We start from the raw sequence: 22,238 nt of genomic DNA on the forward strand, positions 1-22,238 counted from the left end.
GATGTAATTACTAGGTCTAGTTTCGATGGCTCTTCTTCATTTCTATACCTAGTGTTCTCCTGTATCCATTGTGTCATTGTATGGTCAGTAACCATCTCGAGTAGAGCGTTTCCCCATGAGCCGTCTCCACCCTTTACTGTCATTTCTTCCCAGCAGATTTCTTTGCAATTAAAGTCGCCCATCATAACTATTTTTCCTCCCTCTTCCATTATCTTGTTTAATGTTATCTTTGTGTCCTCTAACATACTTTTATGTTCACTCTCTTCCCATGAGGCTGTTTTTGGGGGCACATAATTTATCACAAACTTTCTGTTCTTCTTATCTCTGTCTTCTACTTCCATCATTATCATCTCTACTGTATTCTTTCCATATGTGACACCCTTCACGTTTATATCCTTCTTAGTCAGGAACATAACTCCACCCCCTTCCTTTTTCACTCTGTTTCTAATCCAATAATTATATGCATCATGTCCTACACTGTTGGGTGGTAGTGGACCTTTTAATTTTGTTTCTACAATTCCCATTATGTCTGGTTCTTTTTCTTTCAAATAATCATTCAGTTCATTCAATCCTGTTATTAATCCATCTATATTTGTGTAAGACACTCTTAGTTTTCTGCCACTTCCATTGTGTTCTCTGTTTCCCTTTTGTTTTTCTCTTGTATGTCGACTTTCTTTAGTTTCATATTCACTACTCTCCAATAGAATCTCTCTTTTTCTGACTCCGTTCTTATCTCGTTTTTTTCCTTTGCTTCAAGTCTTTTCTGTTTTTCTTCCTCTCTTTCCTCTTTATTCATTTCCCTTTTTATCCATACCTTTTTATATTGTTCACTTGTTGCTAGTTTCCCTGTTTTGGATAAGATATTCTCAGCCGTAGTTTGTGACCTGAATTTAATCTTGATTGGTCTGGTCTTGTCTGTACTATATTTCCCTAGCCTGAATTTCTCTTCGATTTGTTTAATTATTTCTGGTTCATCTTCCTGAACTAATTCTAGTAAATTTCTTACTTTTTCATTTTCCTCTTTGATTCTTGTGGTTCTATCTGGGTTATGTTTCTCTTCCATTCCTAATATAATTATACATTTCTTTTTGTCTGCTAAGTCTCTTACTATATTCTCCTTCTGTCTCATCACTTTAATAACTGAGTTTTCAGTTTGTTCATTCATTTGCTGTCTGATTATGTCAGTGAATGCAACTTTGCTATTTTCTTGAATTTTTTTCCAACCCTCCTTGTTCTCCTTATTATTCTCCTTTAAGACTTTATTCTCATCTTTTACTTCTTTTAACTGTTTTTTTAATTCTTCAATTTCCTTAATTAAGTTTTTGTTCGCCTTCTCTAGTTCTTCCAATTTTTCAACTCTTCGTATAATATTGTCAACATGACCGAACCTACGCTCCAAGTCCTCGATCATCTGATCGACCTTCTCTTCTAGTCTTGTCAGTCGGGGGGGGGGGGTTTGTGTCCCCCCACCCTCTTTAAATCCCTGGAAAATATTCTCATCACTTTCTACTGTATTGCTCTTATCTATACTTCTAATCTTTACATTTTTATTAGACATTTCATCGTCGTCGGGGGGCCTTTTGTTTACCTTTCGCCTGTCTGCCTGGGCCAAGTCTACTCCTTCCTCATTTCCTTCCATTTCCCTCAGTAATCCCTCCCCCTTTCCTCTTTCCCTACTTTCCTACTATTCCACGAGCAATTTCCCCCCCACCCTGTAAATACAATAGGCACTTCTCTTTGCGTTGGGATCCACAAACTTCAATTCTCTTCAGAACGTCTTCTAAGCCGTCCATTCGTTGAAGTGTGTGTGTGTGTGTGTGTGTGTGTGTGTGTGTGTGTGTGTGTGTGTGTGTGTGTGTGTGTGTGTGTGTGTGTGTGTGTGTGTGTGTGTGTGTGTGTGTGTGTGTGTGTGTGTGTGTGTGTGTGTGTGTGTGTGTGTGTGTGTGTGTGTGTACACATTCATTCAGTCGAACAACTCAATACCTATGAGGAAACCACAACCTCACAACTCTAAATAAGATTCGCTTGGCACCAACCAGAACAAGCTCATTCATCTGTGCCACAATAAAGAGGTTGACAGCGTCCACCTCTTTCCAGATGAATAAAGTCATCCGGCGACACTAACCAGAACAAGATCTGCAAAGCGAGTAGTCGTACCGAATCCTGGGTAAAAAAGATCACAAAATAAATAAATTCATGAATAGGACATATTTTAAACATACCCCCTCCTCACCTCCACCGCCTTGCCTCTTTTGGTGAATCATTACAATTTCGTCGAATTCTTGTTTGGCCAAACTACCTAACCTGGACTAGTACCTAAGCGTAGCCTTAAAATAAAGGGAGTTTGGCGAAATACTATTAGACAAAACGCAATGTACCTAATACTATTTGGCGAAATGTAATTTGGTGAGATAAAAATTGGTAAAGTGTAATTGGCGAAATACTATTTGGTCAAATGTATTTGGGTTTTTAAATCACTTCCCCAAATACAATCTGGCAAAATACAACTTGGCGGAGCGCAATTTGGCGATATGTGAGTTCACTTCCTCAAGCACCCAAGCCAAGAGATCCTCACCATTTCCGGGCCCACCCCCAACTCTAGCGTTGAGCGAAGCCACACCAGTGAACTTCATCCCCTTTAAGTCTTTATACTGGCTAAAGGCGAACGATTTCAATCGCTTCAGGGGAATCTTCAGGGGAGTGCAAGGAGATTGTCAAGAGGTTCCCCCCTTGTTTGAATGAAATCACCTGGCAGCAGCTAGGTGTTATACATACATACATGCATGAAATATATATATATACATACATACACACACACACACACACACACACACACACACATATATATATATATATATATATATATATATATATATATATATATATAAAAATATATATATATATATATATCACATGCATACGCAAACGCACAACTCAGGTCCTGCTCCCACCCCGTCTATTACTCCCTACCTAGTCCACATATTATCTCCCAACCCATCCCACGAATCCTCCTCCTCCTTCCCCATTTCTTGCTCCTCCTCCTCCACTCCGTTTCCAACCCACACCCATGCCTCTCCCAGCCTCACCCCAATTCCTCGTCCCTCTTCTCACTACCTCACCCCTCGCCTTCTTTCCCATCACTTCAGGCCAGGAACCCCTTCCCCCCACAGTAATCCCCTCACCCCCTCTCAGTCACCCCCCTCCCCTTGCGCGCGTCCCCCAGCACTAGCTATCCTTATCTGTCCGCTTTATCGGGGCTGGACTCCCCCCCCGAGCCGCGATAACAGACCCCGATAAGGCTGAATCCCAGGATAGAACCCCGAACGCTTCAGTTGGCTACGGCGTTCGCCAGGCTGCGGTGCTCCATTGTGCTCGTGAGTTGTGGTAATTGTGGTGAAATGTGGTGAATTGTGGCAGTGGTGCCGGGTAACGGTGTTCCCCGACGAGTTGTAACGGCTGCGGGGGAGCATTTGGTGGATATAGCAAGAGTTGGTGCCGAACGCGACAGAGGGCGATGAGGTGGCGGTGAAGGAGGAGGTGGATTCGGCAGTCGTTATGATTTACCAAGAGTGGCGTGGTAGCAAAAGCACCCTTGCACTCTTCACACATTCCACAACGTGGTGAACGATTTGTATATTACGCATACATGGAAATACCCACGCACTGCGCTTGGTGCTATTGATCCCAGAGCCAATGTTTTATTTCTGGGCGTCACGTGAGCAAAGTGACCTGGAGTGGCGGGGCGGATCCATCCTACTGTTGAGGTGAAGTTTGTGCCTCGACTACTCACTCTATATCTTTATTATTATGCCTTTCCCCCGCGAGGTGACTCATGGCTGTGTTCGTACGAAACATCACCACTTTGAGAGGCGTTCTTATAGCTCAATGTGCATGGACGTTCACGTTCCTAAAGGTGGGGGCACATTTGGCTAGTATGCTACTTGCTTTTGCTACTTCGTTTGAGTAGAAACGAGTTTCGTTACAATATTCTAGATTTTCGTAAGAAAATCTCAACAATATGTCTAACATTCGTATGGGTTGAACTTCTCTAAGTTCCTCATTCAGCTTCTCACTATGTGACGCAAGAGTAATTTAACAATTAGAAATTTGAAAAAACAAAAGATCGTAACCAAAGTCATTTCTACTAAAATTAGCAAAAGCAAGAAGCATGCTAGTGAGAAATCCCTAGTGTGCCGCCACTTTTATATGAATAAAAACGCGCTGTGTTTTACGCTGGTGCGTGAAATGTTTTTTGCAGGAAGCGGAGGAGCGCTGGATCTAAATATTCAAACACCACTTCGATAGTCTTCTTCAAGCGCTCTTCGACTTAGTGTTATATTGTGTTCTTTTATCTCATTTTATTTGTCGATTTAGTCATTCCCTCATCAAATCATTCATTACTTTAGCCATTATTTTTTATAAAACATAAAGATTGTAAGCACCCTCTGCTGCATTGGATCCTTCGAAAAAGCAAAAGCAAAATTTCGAACCGAAGAATACCCGAAGCCCCCCTCCCCCTTTACCTCCGAAGAGTGGGGGTAGTGGTGGATGTTCATCTCACCTTTGGTTGAATATTATCGCACGGCGGCAGCCAAACTACACGTACAAGTAGTCATAAACTGAATTCAGCTTCATTTATTGTTTGCCGTCAAAGAATTCACCTTTCCTGTAACATCGTACTATGGCTGCTGCCGCCAGGATGATTTTATTCAGTTGGCAACTATTCCCCTCCCCATCCCGCCAGGAAACCCCATCGTGGCAAGTGTAGCTGTAATGCACAACCTCCCCTGTAGGGAACAAGGTGCGCAGACAAATGCTCACCCGACATATGCTCACACCCTTAACTGAAAAAGAGACAAAAAGTCACAAGCTTTACATATTACGTTATATTAACACCAGACAATGATTTACAATGAGAATACTTTTATTTTATACTGACAAATATGTACATTTTATATAATAAACATGTATCTAATAGTTTTATATATATATATATATATATATATATATATATATATATATATATGTATATACAATATAAGTGCATTTTACAAATAGTGTAATAAGTACATTTATCTAAGGTGGATGCAATGCCCCACCTTGAGTAGTCTTGTTATTTTCTCCGTGCTGAGTTGCGAGAGATTCATATATACTAATATATAAAGACCTCACCTCTAGATATATTTGCTCAAAATGCTCCTCACCTCAGACTAAAGAATTTTTCAAATAACTTAAGAAAACATAAGACTAGGAACAAAGCTTTGAAAAAAGGTATTAGTAAAGAGATGTGATGGCTGTCAAGTGAAGTGTTGTATGTGATTAACCATTGTGTTGGATCACGTGTTGGACTCGTGATCGACAGCTATTTCTCTCCCGAAAGAGAGCCCAGAGTTCATATATGACCGATCTATGCGCAATGTTGTGACCTTACACACAAACACACCTCCAACTCCCCGCCCACGATAGTTGGAGTAATGACTCGCATTGCAGCGATATTGAAATTATTTCAGCCCTAGGCGGGTTTCGAACCCGGACCGCCGTAGTGCCGGCCGGGAACTCTACCACTGCACCCTAGTGAGATACTACAGCATTAACAGTTTAAGTTTTGAGCTCTTTTTATTTAATCTATGGGCGTGAATCACAAAACTCTTTGAAGTGGTAAAATAATATTTCTCAGTAAATGTTTCATTAAATATATACGAAAATAGTAAAATTAGATAAATATGGTTAACATTTGTGAGCATTTTACATCTTTTTACACTAAGGATGTGAGTATATGTCTTGTGAACATTTGTCATGGAATCAGGCAACAACAACCTTTGCGCTACGGACTCGGTGGGCGTAACAATACACTCATCGTCCGCCGAACGACAGTCGCGAGCGTTCTTTGAATGTGATCCGCCGGCCGGCTCTGCGATTTTTCGTGGGTCTCGCTGTGGTGGTCCGCTCGGCAGCGCACTGCGCCTTCCCGGCCAGGAAAGTGTTTCCGTCCCCCCCCCCCTCTCTCTCTCTCAGGAAATGTAAGTACTGTCCTCACGGCTGGGGATAGAAAAATACCCCCCACAAAGGGCTAAAGAACACACACACACGCACTCACACACACACACACACACACACACACACACACACACACACACACACACACACACACACACACACACACACACACACACACACACACGTGTAAGGTCACAGTGTCGGCTTGGCGGTACTGACGGGCCCAGTGTCCCGCTAATTTTACCGGTTAAACATTTACCATTAAGCAAGTATGTACCGCTAAGGTCTCGGTTATTTTTTACCATTAAAACCGTTTTTTTCGGCACTTTTTAATTTCTCAATAGAATTAATGTTATTTCTGTGATCAGCATACGAAACTATATTAATTGTGAAAGTTTCATCGAAAAATTCCGCGTGTCGGCAAACGAAGACCCATATATATATATATATATATATATATATATATATATATATATATATATATATATATATATATATATATATATATATATATACACATATATATATATATATATACACATATATATATATATATATATATATATATATATGCTTAAGTGATGAAAATGCCAATATGCTTCTGTTTCTTAATATGAATATGAACTAATTTGTATGAAAAAATGATCGAGGAAATAAATAGAAAAAATATATGCTGACAATGAAATCTAGTGTATCCTTGAGTATTTATTTTGGTCTTTGGATCACGTGCTGGGCTCGTGATCGACAGCTATTTCCCTCTCGGAAGAGCGCTCAGAGCTCGTATGACTGATCTATAGCTAATGCTGTGACCTTACACGCACCCCCCAACTCCCCGCACACGAGAGTTGGAGTAACGACTCGGAGCGCAGCGATACTGAAATTATTTCAGCCCTGGACAGGTGTGTATTTACCTAGTTGTATTTACCTAGTTGTATCTTACGGGAAGGGGAGCTATGCTCGTGGGGTCCCGTCTTCATATCTCATTTTATCTAAACTATTTTTAAATTCATGTATTGTTTTTGCACACACCACTTTCTCATCTAACTTGTTCCAACTGTCTATTGCTCTGTGAGGAAAGCTGTTCTTTTTAAAATCTCTTCTATAGCTGTCTTTTTTTATTTTCTTTCCGTGTCCTCTTGTATTTCTGTCATCCCATTTTATCAGATTCTCTCTATCAGTAATTTCTATGCCTTTCATGATTCTGTAAATAGCTATCAAATCTCCTCTCTCTCTTCTTTGCTCTAGTGTCTGTAGTTTAAGTTTTTGTAGTCTCTCTTCATATGATAGTTTTGAGAGTGTTGGTGCCAGTTTTGTAATTGCTCTTTGTATCCTTTCAAGTTTTTTTATACATTTTTTTGTACTTGGTGACCATATCGTTGCTGCATATTCCAATCTTGGTCTTATCAGGGTGATTAGGATTTTCCTCACCATTTCTTCATCCAGGTATGTAAATGCCACTTTGATTGTTCTTATTAAATTATAAGTTTCTCCAAAAATCTTATTTATATGTTTCTCAGGTGACATATTATTCATAACAATGACTCCCAGGTCCTTCTCATTTTCTACTTTTTTTATTCCTTCTTCTCCCAAATTATATGATCCTGCTATTCTGTTTTTGCTTTTTCCAAATTCCATTATACTACACTTTTTTGTATTGAACTCCATCTCCCACTTCCTACTCCATTCTTGTACTTTATTTAGATCCCTCTGTAGTGATTCACAATCTTCTTCAGTTTTCACTCTTTTCAGTAGTTTTGCATCATCTGCAAAGAAGCTCATATAGCTTTCAATTCCTTCATCCATATCATTAATATATATAGCAAACATTATTGGGGCCAGAACTGTTCCCTGCGGGACACCGCTTATTACTTCATTCCATTTTGAGTGCTGATCTCTTATCACTACTCTCATTTTTCTTTCTTGCAAAAAGTCTTCCATCCAATTTAGCAATTTACCTTGTATTCCTCCTTCATATTCTAATTTCTTAAGCAACTTCTTATGTGGTACTTTGTCAAAAGCTTTTTTTAGGTCTAGAAATGCACAATCAGCCCATCCATCTCTTTCTTGTATTATATCTATTAGCCTTGAATAGAAACATATTAAATTGGTGACGCATGACCGTCCTTGTCTGAATCCAAATTGCCTTGGATTTAGTACGTTGTTTTTTTCCAAGTATTTTACCCATCTACTTTTGATAATTCTTTCACAAATTTTTGCTATTGTACTTGTTAGAGAGACTGGTCTATAATTGGTAGGTTCTTCTTTATTTCCTCCTTTATATATAGGTACTATATTTGCTTTTTTCCAATCTTCTGGAACTTTTCCTTCTTTTAAGGAACTGCTTATTATGCTATGTATTTTGTCTGCCAGTTCATTCCTGCATTCTTTCAGAATCCAGTTTGCTATTTCATCTGGCCCATGCGATTTTCTGACATCATAATTACCCAAGTGTGTCAATATTTCATTCTTTGTTACTTCTATTTCTTCCATAGGGGGGACTTTTTCTTTCCACTCAATCTCTTCAGGTTGTATATTTTCCCTTGTAAACACTGATTTAAAATGTTTGTTCATAATTTCTGCCATTTCCATTTCCTCAGTGTATTCAACTCCTCCTTGTCTCAATTTCTCCAAGTCTTGTTTGTTTTTCAGTTTATTGTTTACAAATCTGTAGAATAGTTTTGGTTGATCTTTACACTTTTCTATAACATCTTTTTCATATTTTCTTTTTTTCTCTCTGCACTTTTGTACATATTCATTTCTATAACCAGTATATATTTTCCATTTTTCAGGTCTTCTGTCTTTTTTCCATCTGGTCCAGGCTTTGTCTCTTTTGTCTTTTAACTCCCTACAACTTTTGTTGTACCAGCATTTTACATATTCTTTTTCTTGTTTTTGTCTTGGGACATACTTTTCCACTCCTTTTTTGTAAATTTTTGTCAAAATATTCCATTTCTCTTCCACTGATGTTTCTTCTTTGTATATTTCTTCCCAGTTTTCTTGTTGGAAGAATTCTCTTATTTTATCAAAGTTTGTTTTTTCATACATCATTCTTCCTTTTCTATATTGTTCATTTCTTTTCATATATTTTTCTTCATTAAGTTCCAGTTCAATCAATATGTGGTCACTTTTACCTATTGGTGTTTTATATTCAATCTTGTCCACTATTCTAGGTTCAGATGTAATTATTAAGTCTAGCCTCGATGGTTCTTCTTCATTTCTATACCTAGTGTTCTCTTGTATCCATTGTGTCATTGAATGGTCAGTAATCATCTCAAGTAGAGCATTTCCCCATGAGTCATCACCACTCTTTGCTGTCATTTCTTCCCAGCAGATTTCTTTGCAATTAAAGTCGCCCATCATAACTATTCTTCCTCCGTCTTCCATTATTTTAGTTAATGCTATCTTTGTGTCCTCTAACATACTTTTATATTCACTCTCCTCCCATGAGGCTGTTTTCGGAGGCACATAATTGATCACAAATTTTCTGCTCTTCTTATCTCTGTCTTCCACTTCTATCATAATCATCTCTACTGTATTCTTTCCATATATGACACCTTTCACGTTTATATCCTTCTTAGTCAGGAACATAACTCCACCCCCTTGCTTTTTCTCTCTGTTTCTAATCCAATAATTGTATGCATCATGTCCTACACTGTTGGGTGGTAGTGGGCCTTTTAATTTTGTTTCTACAATTCCCATTATGTCCGGTTCTTTTTCTTTCAAATAATCATTCAGCTCATTCAATCCTGTTATTAATCCATCTATATTTGTGTAAGACACTCTTAGTTTTCTGCCACTTCCATTGTGTTCTCTGTTTCCCTTATGTTTTTCTTTTGTATGTCGAACTTCCTTAGTTTCATGTTCACTACTCTCCAATAGAATCTCTCTTTCTCTGACTCCGTTCTGTTCTCGTTTTTTGTCTTAGCTTCCAGTCTTTTCTGCTTTTCTTCCTCTCTTTCCTCTTTATTCATTTCTCTTTTTATCCATATCTTTTTGTGTTGTTCACTTGTTGCTAGTTTCCCTGTTTTGGATAAGATATTCTCTGCCGTTGTTTGTGACTTGAATTTAATCTTAATTGGTCTGGTCTTGTCTGTGCTATACTTTCCGAGTCTAAATTTCTCTTCGATTTGTTTCATAATTCCTGGTTCATCTTCCTGAACTGATTCTAGTAATTGGCTTACTTTTTCATTTTCCTCTTTGATTCTTGTGGTTCTATCTGTGTTGTGTTTCTCTTCCATTCCTAATATAATTATACATTTCTTCTTGTCTGCTAAATCCCTTACTATATTCTCCTTTTGTCTCATCACTTTAATAACTGAGTCTTCAGTATGTTCTTTCAATTGCTGTTTGACTATGTCAGTGAATGAAATCTTATTTCCTTCTTGGGTTTGCTTCCAATTTTTACTTTCTTTAGCTATTGTTTCTCTGTTTTCTTTACTATTCTTCTTCAATTCCTCATTCTCCCCCTTTACCTCTCTTAACTGTCTTTTTAGTTCTTCTATTTCATCAGTTAAGTCTTTATTCGCCTTTTCCAGTTCTTCCAATCTTTCAACCCTTTTTAAAATGGTGTTCATATGACCTAACCTACTCTCCAAGTCCTCGATCACCTTATCAACCTTCATCTCTAGTCTTGTCAGTCGGGGGGGGTTTGAGTCCCCCCCACTCTCTTTAAATCCCTTGAAAATATTCTCATCACTTTCTGCTATATTGCTCCTATCTATACCTCTAATCTTCACATTCCTATTAGACATGTTATCATCCAACTCGTCTTGGGGTCTTTTGTCTACCCGGCGGCCCGTCAGGGCCATTTCCTCCACCTCCTCATTACCTTCCATTTCCCCAGTAATCCCTCCCCCTCTCCTCTTTCCTTACTTTCCCTCTACCTCACGAGCAATTCCCCCCCCCCCTGCAAATACAAAAAGGCACTTCTCTTTGCGTTGGTATCCACAATCTGCACTTTTCTTCAGAGCGTTCGTCAAGCCGTCCGTTCGTTGAAAGTGTGTGTGTGTGTGTGTGTGTGTGTGTGTGTGTGTGTGTGTGTGTGTGTGTGTGTGTGTGTGTGTGTGTGTGTGTGTGTGTGTGTGTGTGTGTGATTCACTTTGGTCACCTTGGTCTTTGGATCACGTGTTGGCCTCGTGATCGACAGCTATTTCACTCTCGGAAGAGAGCTGTGTGTGTGGTGTATAGTTTCGTACGCTGATTACAGAAATAACATTATTTTTGGAGAAATTAAAGAAAGTGCCGAAGAAACAGTTTTAATGGTAAAAATTTACAGAGACTTTAGCGGTACAAGGGAATCTGGGAGTTTTTATACGTGAGCGTGTCATAAAAGTTGTTCAACTTCTCTGGTGAACTTATGTATAATTACCCTTTGCAATAGAGTATAATTCCCCACTAAACTGTTTCAGTCATATGTATATGTTACGTGTAGTGAATATTTGTATGTTGTATAATATTGTATAGTGAAGATGATATATCTTGAACATAAAGGTGTCCATATCAACTGCCTATGCAGATAACTTGTTAAGATTATATTTTATCTTATTTTTGTATTTTTTCATTATTTTTTATTTTGAATAGTGAAAAATGCTGTGTGAGTGATTGGAGGGTGTCTGAGGGTGGGTATGGTAATGCAGACGCAAGACAGACGCGGACAAAAGTTTATACACCACACCCACCCTCAGACACCCTCCATTCACTCACTCGCGCGGTAGATAGCATACAATGGCACCAATTAAAGTATGACTTTTTCCCTTTACAATGACATAACAATCAAAATAATATGTAGAATAGAACCAGAGATATAGCTTATTAAAGGACAAAAACATTGATTTTTCAGGAGAGACATATAAACTGGGAGGCTGGATACTGTGGATAGGCGGTGTGCTTCTGCCTCTAACTTTGATAATGCACTGATATAAATAAAATTCAATATCATATGTTTACTGTTTAGAATCATAGCTTGCTTCCGATTGGTGGGAAGAGTTGCCAGATATCTTCATAAACACAATATCATAAACAAAATAGAACTGGCTATCGAAATTTTGACTTTATTTCAATATACAGAATATGCAATGGGGTTGCCAGAGGTTGCCAATGATTTATCTATTTTAGTCTGTATAAAAAAAACTGAATTGAGCTGTAATATTTTGTCGAAGTGTTACCACCATCATAGAGATGATGGCGTCCACGGCCCGCTAACGTTATCGGTAAACTTCTACCGTTAAGCGACTGCTAACGTTACCAGTAAACTTCTACCGTTAAGCGAGTGTACCGCTAAGGTCTCGGTAAGCCCGTCTCGGTTTGGTGGCATTGACGGGCCCAGTGTCCCGATAACGTTACCGGTAAACTTGTACCGTTAAGCGAGTATGTAGCGCTAAGGTCTCGGTAATTTTTAACCATTAAAACATTTTTTTCGGCACTTTCTTTAATTTCTAAAAAAAAAAAAAAATAATAATAATGTTATTTCTGTGATCAGCATACAAAACTATATTAATTGTGAAAATTTCATCGAAAATTTCCGCGTCGCCAAACGGAAAAGTCCCATATGTATATATATATATATATATATATATATATATATATATATATGTGTGTGTGTGTGTGTGTGTGTGTGTGTGTGTGTGTGTGTGTGTACATATATATATATATACATATATGTATACACACACACACACACACACATATATATATATATATATATATATATATATATATTTCTCTTTACATTTTGCCTATAGCACCGGTAGGCATGTAGAGTAGGTTAGTGCTTCCTTCGTTCGTGATGCAGGCAGGATTTTTATACTGACGACGTTACAAATCTTGAGTTGTGACTACACACTACAGTAGGATGAAATTTGTTTAAAGGTTTAAGTCATACAAGCGACTCAAACTTGGGACGTCACTACTACCTCACGAGTCTTTTACCGGTAAAATACCGGTAATTCCGGTAACGGCATTGTTGTTTACCGGTAATTCCGGTACTGAAATTAGCGGTATTGGCCCAGCACTACTGAGAGGTGTAGAGAATCACAGCTTGCCTCTGAGTGGTGGAAAGAGTTGCCAAATAAACAAAACAGAACTGGCTATCGAAATTTTGACTTTATTTCAATATACAATTGAGTTGCCAGAGGTTGCCAATAATTTATGTATTTTATTCTGTATAAAAAAGAAGCGGAATTGAGCTGTAATATTTGGTCGAAATCTTACCACCATCATAGAGATTCTTTTGAAATGTTTACCTAAAATTCGTTCATGTGCCAGAATTTTTCGAGTAATCGCGCCCACAGGTCCCCTAAAGCTATCTAATCATCTCTTAAAACAACCAATTGTTTCAGTGCTCACGACATGGTTACTAAGACCCAATCATTAGCCACTGTTGGTAAACCATTTCTTACCAATTATTATTATCATCATTGTTTTCTTTATGCAACTGGCCATTAGTCTCCATCCCAACCCGGACATTGTTGCTTTCTTCAATCTTAGGGGTAGTGGTGCCCCCCACCCTCCTCCGTTCACCTCACCTCCATATGCCGTTCCTCCCCTAACAGTTCCGGATTCGATTATTAATAATATAATCGGTTGGACGCCTGTGTCTACTTGTGTGTACACGTCTGCGCACGCGTGCGCATGCATATATATATATATATATATATATATATATATATATATATATATATATATATATATATATAAGAACATAAGAACGAAGGAGACTGCAAGAGACCATACGGCCTACACTGGGCAGCTCCGTATCCATCACCACCTGTCATCCCCATCCATAAAGTTGTCTAATCGTTTCTTAAAACAACTGATAGTTTCAGAGCTTACTACATGATAACTAAGTCTACTCCATTCGTCGACCACCCTATTAGTAAACCAATTCTTGCCTATTCCTTCTTAAATCTAAATTTGTCCAGTTTATATCCATTACTGCGAGTCCTGCCCTGTTGTTTTAGTATGATGACCTTGTTTGCCTTTTAATATATATATATATATATATATATATATATATATATATATATATAACTGTCACTTGTTTTAAGAAACGCAGGATGTATATACATATATATATATATATATATATATATATATATATATATATATATATATATATATATATTATCAACCGCAATACACTTTAATTCGGTTGATAAAGATGTATAACTGTTCACTGGGACCCATTCAGTGTTGTACACACATACACACACACACACACACACACACACACACACACACACACACACACACACACACACACACATATATATATATATATATATATATATATATATATATATATTTGTATGTATATATATATATATGTGTGTGTGTGTGTGTGTGTGTGTGTGTGTGTGTGTGTGTGTGTGTGTGTGTGTGTGTGTGTGTGTGTGTGTGTGTGTGTCATTCACCATGGTTTTGGATCGCGTGTTGGACTCGTGATCGACAGTTATTAACCTCCCGGAAGAGCTCAGAGCTCATATGACCGATCTATAGGTAATGCTGTGACCTTACACGCGCACACACACCCGACTCCCCGCCCAAGAGAGTTGGAGTAACGACTCGAAACGAGGATTCGAACCCAGACCGCCGTAGTGACAGTCGGGGACTCTACCAACCGCGCCACCGAGTCGTGTGGGTGTGTGTGTGTATTTACCTAGTTGTGTTTACCTAGTTGTATTTTACGGGACGAGAGCTATCCTCGTAGTGATCCGTTTTCGTATCTCTCCACATCCAGTTTATTCTTAAAATCCTGTATAGTTTTGGCTAGGGTTGCCACCTTTTGCAAAATAAAATAAGGGACACCTCTACCGTCTACCAGGGACGTTCCGGGCGCGTGGCGCGTGCGTGCATTCCGGTGGCCAGGGAGAAACCCGGTTGTTTATAAAGGCCCAAACTCTTGAAAAATGCATAGATCACTTAGCCTCTGGAGTCACTTAGTAGTCAGGAAAGGAGTTGTCAAGAAAACAATTAGTCATGTTTAAAGTTCTTTATTACCAATGAACATTGTTATATAAGGCTGGATACACAAGTCAATAGTATTCCCTCTTTTTAACTTATTCTTCTTCCAAGTGTACTTCTTATTGCTCCTTGCAGCACTGAGTAACTCTTTGTCTTTCAAAACACTGCTGTGAAATTCTGAACAGGACTGCTCAAAGTTGAGAGTGATCAGGAGCTCACTCCTTATGAGTTCCACAGAGCACCTGTTCCTACTTTCACTCCACTTGTTGGCCATCCTGGAGAAGATCCTTTCAACATATCCAGTGGATGCTGGGATGCTCAGTATGTGGCTTATAATAGACAACATGTTAGGAAGGTCAGCTCCTTGTAAAACAGACATCCACCTGGCAGCCACGTCTTTGGTCTTCCATTCAGCATCTTCTCTGAACTTCTTCAGAATGATATTGAATGTGGTGCATTCATCATAGAGTTCATCCATGTTGATTTTATTGATGAGGTTGATCTTACTAGCCACCTTCTCGATGTCATTGAAAGTCAAGGTGTTATGGTCCAAAGAGAGAGGTTGCCGTGAGAACAGCCAGTTGTCCTCTGAGAAGTTGAACCATTTGACAACATATGAGGTTGCTGTGTTTAGAAATGCAGTGAAATCTGTCCTTGCCATGTTTACATCTTGTGGAGGGAGGTGCTGCACCTTCACCTTAGTTAAGTAGCCATAAAACTGGTCATCTCTTCTCTGTGTGAGTTTTTGCTTGAAGTTATCCATGATGGAATATAATTCCACACAGGTGGTTGCATTACTCTCCAGCTTCTTTACAACCTCCTCAAAGAGGGATAGGATATTACTACAAAATAGGAGGTACACCTCCACTATGTCTCCATCTTCTTCATTTGCATCTTCAGACACTTTACTGAGCTTCAACAAAGCTCGAAGTTGTTTTGGACAGTCATCCCCCAGGCTGATGAAGTAAGATTTCAGTGCAGACCAAGTTTGTATCAGTCGGTGGATGGCTGGATTAAGAGAGAGCCACCTGGTAGTTACATGTCGTAGCATTTCTTGGAATTCCACATCACAAAAGTCACAAAAATCTTTGAGGGATTCCCTTCGTTTGGCTGATATGGAGAAGTGGCCATATACCTTCAGCACAACATTCTCAACATCTACAGAGAGCTTGTCAAGGGCGTGCTTCACTGTGTTGTGCACTATGTGGGCATGGCAGTTTCCTTGCAGCAGATCTTTATGCTTCATTTTCAGATTGGTGAAAACTGAGTTGTGAATACCAAAGTTAACATTAGTGTTGTCTGCACTAAATGCTGTTACTTGGTCCAATGACAAACCAAATTTATTAAGGGATTGTTCCAGGAGAGCTACAATCCCGGCAGCTGACTCATCTGAATTCTCAATGGATTCAAGCATTTTGTTTGTGACTCCATACTCTGGACTGAAGTATTGGACGGCAAAGGGAAACGTCTTCCGGTTTACCTTTATTTGAGGCATCCGTCTGTATGGAGAATGGAAGGGGTGATGTTAGGGCCTTGAGGACATCACCCACTGCCTTTGGAGCTAGGACATCTTTCACCAGGGCCTCTGCTTTTGTTCTCCCCAAAGTCATTTTCTTCAGTATTTTGGAATCAGGTAGTATCTTTTTATTTAGCTTGTGAGCACAGTCAGCACTGTTGTAGCTAAGATTATGCTTTACTGTGTGGTATACCTGTGTTATTTCAGCTGCAGTAACCTAGAGGGGAGGAGAGATGACAAATTGTTAATGAAATTGAATAGTATCCTATGACTTTTCATTATGGTTGATTAGTTACTAATGATAAAATTTTGTACTAATTAATCAATAGAATTAAAATTGTACCCATATAAAGAACAGCTCATTCAGAAATATGATTTAAAAGTATGTAATAAATCCTAATATGCATAAGTACATAGGTAACCCAGGTATGAGTAAGATAGATACATTAATAGATAAACAATGTAATCTGATCACTCTTTTATCCATCAATGTATCTGTATCTATTTATTTATCAATCTATTTATTTGTAATCTATTATATTTATCAATCTATCCTATACTGACTATACAGGTAAATAGAAATAGCCTACGTAGGCTCGTAGCCTAGGCTAACAGCCCTATTCTGACTCGACATCTTGTAAAACCACAGATAAGTAAGAACATAACATGTGCATATCTCACATACCGAATCAATCTCTGCCTGAGATGTTTCAGTCATGAAGAATTGTGACACTACACTTTGGGTCTTCTGTGATCTTGCATTTCGGGAATGTTGTTCTCCTGATGCGTGCTGTTTGATGTCAGAAAGTCCACCATGCGATACCGAGAACGTGCGCCTACATGCTTTGCAGTTCGCTTTATACCATTCTCCACTTACGCTGTTAAGCCACGGGTATGACTCTTCCCATTCATGTCTGTACTTTTGGAGGCGTTTTCCCTTTTTATGAGGTGGTGGACTCGTCTTCACCGCTGGGGTATCATAATCTACAGGCGACGCCATTTGCGTGGTGTTGACAGTTCAGTGGCTCAGTGAGCACTGAGGGAGCGAGGCAGGCGCCACTGAGGGGGTTGCCAGAAATTTTCAGAAAAAGTAGCGGAAAAAGGTATAAAAAGTAGCGGATTTCCATCAAAAGTTGCCCAAAATAAATGGTTCAACACAAGAGAGGCACAATTTACAACAGGCAGAGAGGTGCAGTGGGCACTCGGGAAAATACGGAACAAACCGCGTCCCGTATTGAGTCAGTACGGGACGCAACATTTTATTCTCAAATAAGGGACGATTCCGTATTTTACGGAACGGGCGGCAACCCTAGTTTTGGCACTCACTGTTTCTCCGTTAGATTTGTTCCAGACATCAATCACTCTATATGGGAAGCTATTCTTTTTCAGGTCTCCTCTGTAACTGTCCTTTAGATTCTTTTCGTGTCCTCTTGTTTCTCTTCTGTCCCATTTTAATAAGTCGTCTCTATCGAGAATTTCCATCCCTTTCATAATTCTGTAAATGGTAGACAAATCAATTCTTTCTCTTCTCTGTTCCAGTGTTGATAGATGTAATTTCTCCAGTCTTTGTTCTTATGTCAGATTTGATAGTGTAGGTGCCATTTTTTGTCGCTGTTCTTTTAATTCTTTCTAATTTTCTTTTGTTCTTTTTTGTGCTAGGTGCCCATAGTGTTGCAGCATATTCTAGTTTAGGTCTTATTAGTGTAACCACTATTTTTTAACCATCTCCTCATCCATGAAGTCGAAAGCTACTTTCATTGATCTTAAGCTAATAGTCTCTCCAAATAATTTATTGACACGTTTTTCAGGTGTCAAGTCACTTGAGATGATCACTCCTAGGTCCCTTTCTGAATCGACTTTTTTGACTTCCTGGTTTCCAATTTTATATTGACCCGATATTCTATTTTTGTTTTTCCAAATTCCATTATGCTACATTTCTTATTGTTGAAGTTCATTTTACATCTCTGACTCCATTCCCATATTTTGTCTAGGTCTTCTTGTGGCGATTTGCAATCTTCTTCTGTTCTTACTCTCTTGAGTAATTTGGCATCATCAGCAAAAAGGTTCATGTAACAATTTGCTCCCTCATCCATATTATTTATATATATGGCAAACATTAAAGGAGCCAATACAGAGCCCTGCGGGACGCCACTCTTTACATCTTTCCAGTTCGAATTTTTGTCTCTAAGTACCACTTTCCTTTTTCTCCCAATTAAGAAATCCCTCATCCATTCCAGTAGCTTACCTTGTATTCCTCCTATTTTTTTTTCTATTTTTCTTATCAATTTTAATTTTTTATGTTGTACTTTATCAAATGCCTTCTGCAAGTCCAAGAAGGCGCAATCTGCCCAGCCATCTCTTTCTTGTATTATCTCAATTAATCTCGAGTAAAAGCAAATTAAGTTTGTGGTACACGATCTTCCACTTCTAAATCCAAATTGTTTAGGGTTTATTATTTTATTTTCTTCCAAGTGTTTGGTCCATTTGTTTCTGATGATTTTTTCGCATATTTTTGCTATTGTGCTTGTAAGGGATACATTTGTGAAGTTTGTAGGATCTTCTTTATTTCCTCCTTTATATACTGGTACTATGTTTGCATCTTTCCAGTCTTGCGGTACCTTTCATTCTTTGAGTGAGAAGTCTATTATCTTGTATAATTTGTCTGTCAGTTCGTCTATACACTCTTTCAGTATCCAATTTGCAATTCCATCCGGTCCATGCGATTTCCTGACATCTAGGTTTATTTATTATATCTAGTATTTTCCTTAACCCATTGTGTTAAGGTGTATTCGATGGTCATATCCAGTAGAATGTTGCTCCAAAGTTCATTTCTTCCCAGATTATATCCTTTGCATTAAAATTGCCCATGATTACTATGTTACCACCCTCTTTCAGTGACTCGTTTAGCACATTCATTGTGTCTTCCAGTAAATTAGAATGTTCGCTATCCAACCAAGCCTGTGTTTTTGGTGGCACATACACTGCTAAAAATTTTCTATTTTTCATCTTTTTGTTTACAGTTTCGATCATGATTAATTCTACATTCCCATGGCCTTCATTAATCTTTGTCACATTTAGACCCTTTTTGGTCAATATTATGACACCTTCCTACTTGTCTGTTCTATTTTTCACCCAGTGGTTGTATAGACCTTGTCCCACTATGCTTGTTGATAGAGGTCCTTTCAGTTTTGTCTCTACAATTCCCATAATGTCAGGTTTTTTCTATTTCTAGATAGTCATGTAGTGTATTGATTCCAGAGATCATGCCATTATTTGTGTATGCCACTTTTAGTTTCATATTTTCTTTTCTTTTTTGGTTTAAATTTCCATTTTTCTATGTACCATTTTTTCAGTCTCAATTCCAGTACTCTCCAAAAAAAAAACTCGTTTTTTTCCGTCTCTGTTCTTTTCTCATTTCTATCATTGGCTTCAATTCTGAGAGCTTTGTCTTTCTCTTTTTCCTCATCACTCATTTCCTTTTTTATCCATATATGTTTGAATTTCTCGCTGTTTGCCAATTTAACCGCTTTCGATAATACCTCCTCGGCTATCATTTGAGTTCTTAGTTTTATTTTCAGAGGTCTATGTTGTTTTTCTTTTGAATATTTGCCTATCCTATGGATTTCGTCGATTTCTCTATCAAAAAATTGCCCTTCCTCCTGTATTTCTTTCAAAATTTCCTTACCCATTTCCTTCTCCTCCTTTTCTCTCTGGTATCTATACATATCATGTTTTTCCTGGATACCATGGACCACAATGCACTTACCTTTGTCAATTGTATCTCTCACCCAATTTCCCTTTTCTTTAATTACTTTCATAACAGTTTCTTTTGTATTTTTCTCCATCTGCTTTTGTACTATTTCTCTAAAAGATATATATTTTTTTCCTGGTCTTGTTTTCATTGATTTTTTATTTCAATGGGGTCTGTTTCTTTGATTAGCTCTTCCACCTTCCCAGTCACTACTTGTAATTGCTCTTTGACCTCCTTTTTCAGTTCTTAATTTTTATTTTTGTCCTCATTCTTCATTCTTTCGTTTTCTCTTTTGAGGATTTCAATTTCACTCTTTAGGTCACTTAATTCTTTAATCGTTTGTTCATTACTCTTACGCAAAGTAATAAATTCCCTAAGTACAGCTCGGTAATCCAATTTTAGATCTATGATTTCTTCCATTAAGTCATTTACTTCGCGATTTCTTAATGCATTACTATATCTAATTTCTCTATCTACATCTAAGTTTTTACCTATTTCACCTGGGTTTCATTGAAACCATGAAACAATGTTAGTTTCCCACCTTTGGTTTTTCCTTGGAGTATCAAGTACGTGTGTGTGCGTGTGTGTGTGTGTGTGTGTGTGTGTGTGTGTGTGTGTGTGTGTGTGTGTGTGTGTGTGTGTGTGTATTTACCTTGTTGTATTTACCTAGTTGTATTCTGCGGGAGAAGAGCTATGCTCGTAGTGACCCGCAATTGTATCTTTCCGCATCCAGTTCTTTCTTAAAATCATGTATAGTTTTGGCACTCCCTGTTTTCTCTTTCAATTTATTCCATGTATCTATTACTCTGTGTGGAAAGCTGTTTTTTTCAAATCTCTTCTGCAACTGTCTTTCTTAAGTTTCTTCTCGTGCCTTACTCGAATTGTGCAATACAGTCATCTTGAATTATGACAAAAGAAACAATATAGATTTAATATATCTAGACTTTGCAAAAGCTTATGATACAGTCTCCAACGAAAGACTACTTATTGAATTAGCTTCACACGGAATAAGTGGTAGCCTACTAAGTTGGCCTAGTAATTGGTTGAATGATCAAAAACAGAGTTGTTCTAAATGGCAAAACTTCTACATGGAAAATATTTATGAGTGGAGTTCCTCAGGGTTCCGTTCTTGGGTCACTTCTATTCGTAATATATATAAATGATATAGACCACGGACTAAAATCTATTGTCTACAAATTTGCTAATGATACAAAATTATGCGCAAAGGCAAATGATAGTTTAAATCATTTAGATATTCAAGAAGATTTAGATAAACTACACCAAAAGTGACTAATGAAATTTAACACAAGTAAATGCAAGATTATGCACCTAGGTAAAAATAACAGTAAGTACGATTACTAATTATTTGGAAATTCGTTAACAAAAGTAGATAGTGAAAAGGATATCGGCGTAATTACAAGGGATTACAAAGGCGGAGCATGCCGACAGGAGACCTTTTGATCCATATCTAGGTCGGATGCAAAAAAAAAAAAAAAAATCATATTAATAATAAATTAAAACTATAATAATGTAAAAATAACAAATAAAATACATAAATAAATGCATAGGTATAGTTGAATAACAAAAAAAAGGTAAATAGTAAATTATTATAAATTGACATATAACTAATAATAAATGAAAATCAGACAGACAAATTATAACAAAACAAAAACAAATAATATAACATAAATTATAATCATTACAGCATCTTACTTAGGTATTTATCTAAATGATTCTTAAAGCTTCGAACTGAACTACATTGCACTACCTGTGCAGGAAGTTTATTCCATTCATTAACTACACGGTTGGCAAAGTTGTTTCTACCTACTTCCAAATTGAATCTATTTCCGGACAGTTTGAGACCATTGTTTCTTGTCTGATTCTCATTCAATGTGAAAATTTGGTCACTTTTGATGTTGTCAATTCCCTTTAAAATCTTAAAGACCTGTATCACGTCACCTCTGAGTCTACGCTTTTTTAGGGAAAACAGATTCATGTGCTTAAGTCGATTTT

At 37.9% G+C, this 22,238-nt stretch overlaps 2 protein-coding genes across 2 annotated transcripts in view; one reads left to right on the forward strand and one right to left on the reverse strand.

Annotated features, from left to right (window-relative positions):
- The first annotated feature begins 3,305 nt into the window (after positions 1-3,305).
- Positions 3,306-22,238, forward strand: part of LOC143019509 (uncharacterized) — a 99,775-nt gene continuing 80,842 nt past the window's right edge. The window contains exon 1 of the mRNA XM_076175187.1: positions 3,306-3,374. The gene's annotated coding sequence lies outside the window, so the exon portion shown is untranslated. The remainder of the gene's footprint in view (positions 3,375-22,238) is intronic.
- LOC143019507 (brefeldin A-inhibited guanine nucleotide-exchange protein 3) overlaps positions 16,555-22,238 on the reverse strand; it is a 659,822-nt gene continuing 654,138 nt past the window's right edge. Inside the window, exon 37 of the mRNA XM_076175183.1 lies at positions 16,555-16,691. The gene's annotated coding sequence lies outside the window, so the exon portion shown is untranslated. The remainder of the gene's footprint in view (positions 16,692-22,238) is intronic.

The sequence above is a fragment of the Oratosquilla oratoria genome, chromosome 37, assembly GCF_046742065.1.
Source record: "Oratosquilla oratoria isolate Oo_2021 chromosome 37, ASM4674206v1, whole genome shotgun sequence".
Lineage (NCBI taxonomy): Eukaryota > Metazoa > Arthropoda > Malacostraca > Stomatopoda > Squillidae > Oratosquilla > Oratosquilla oratoria.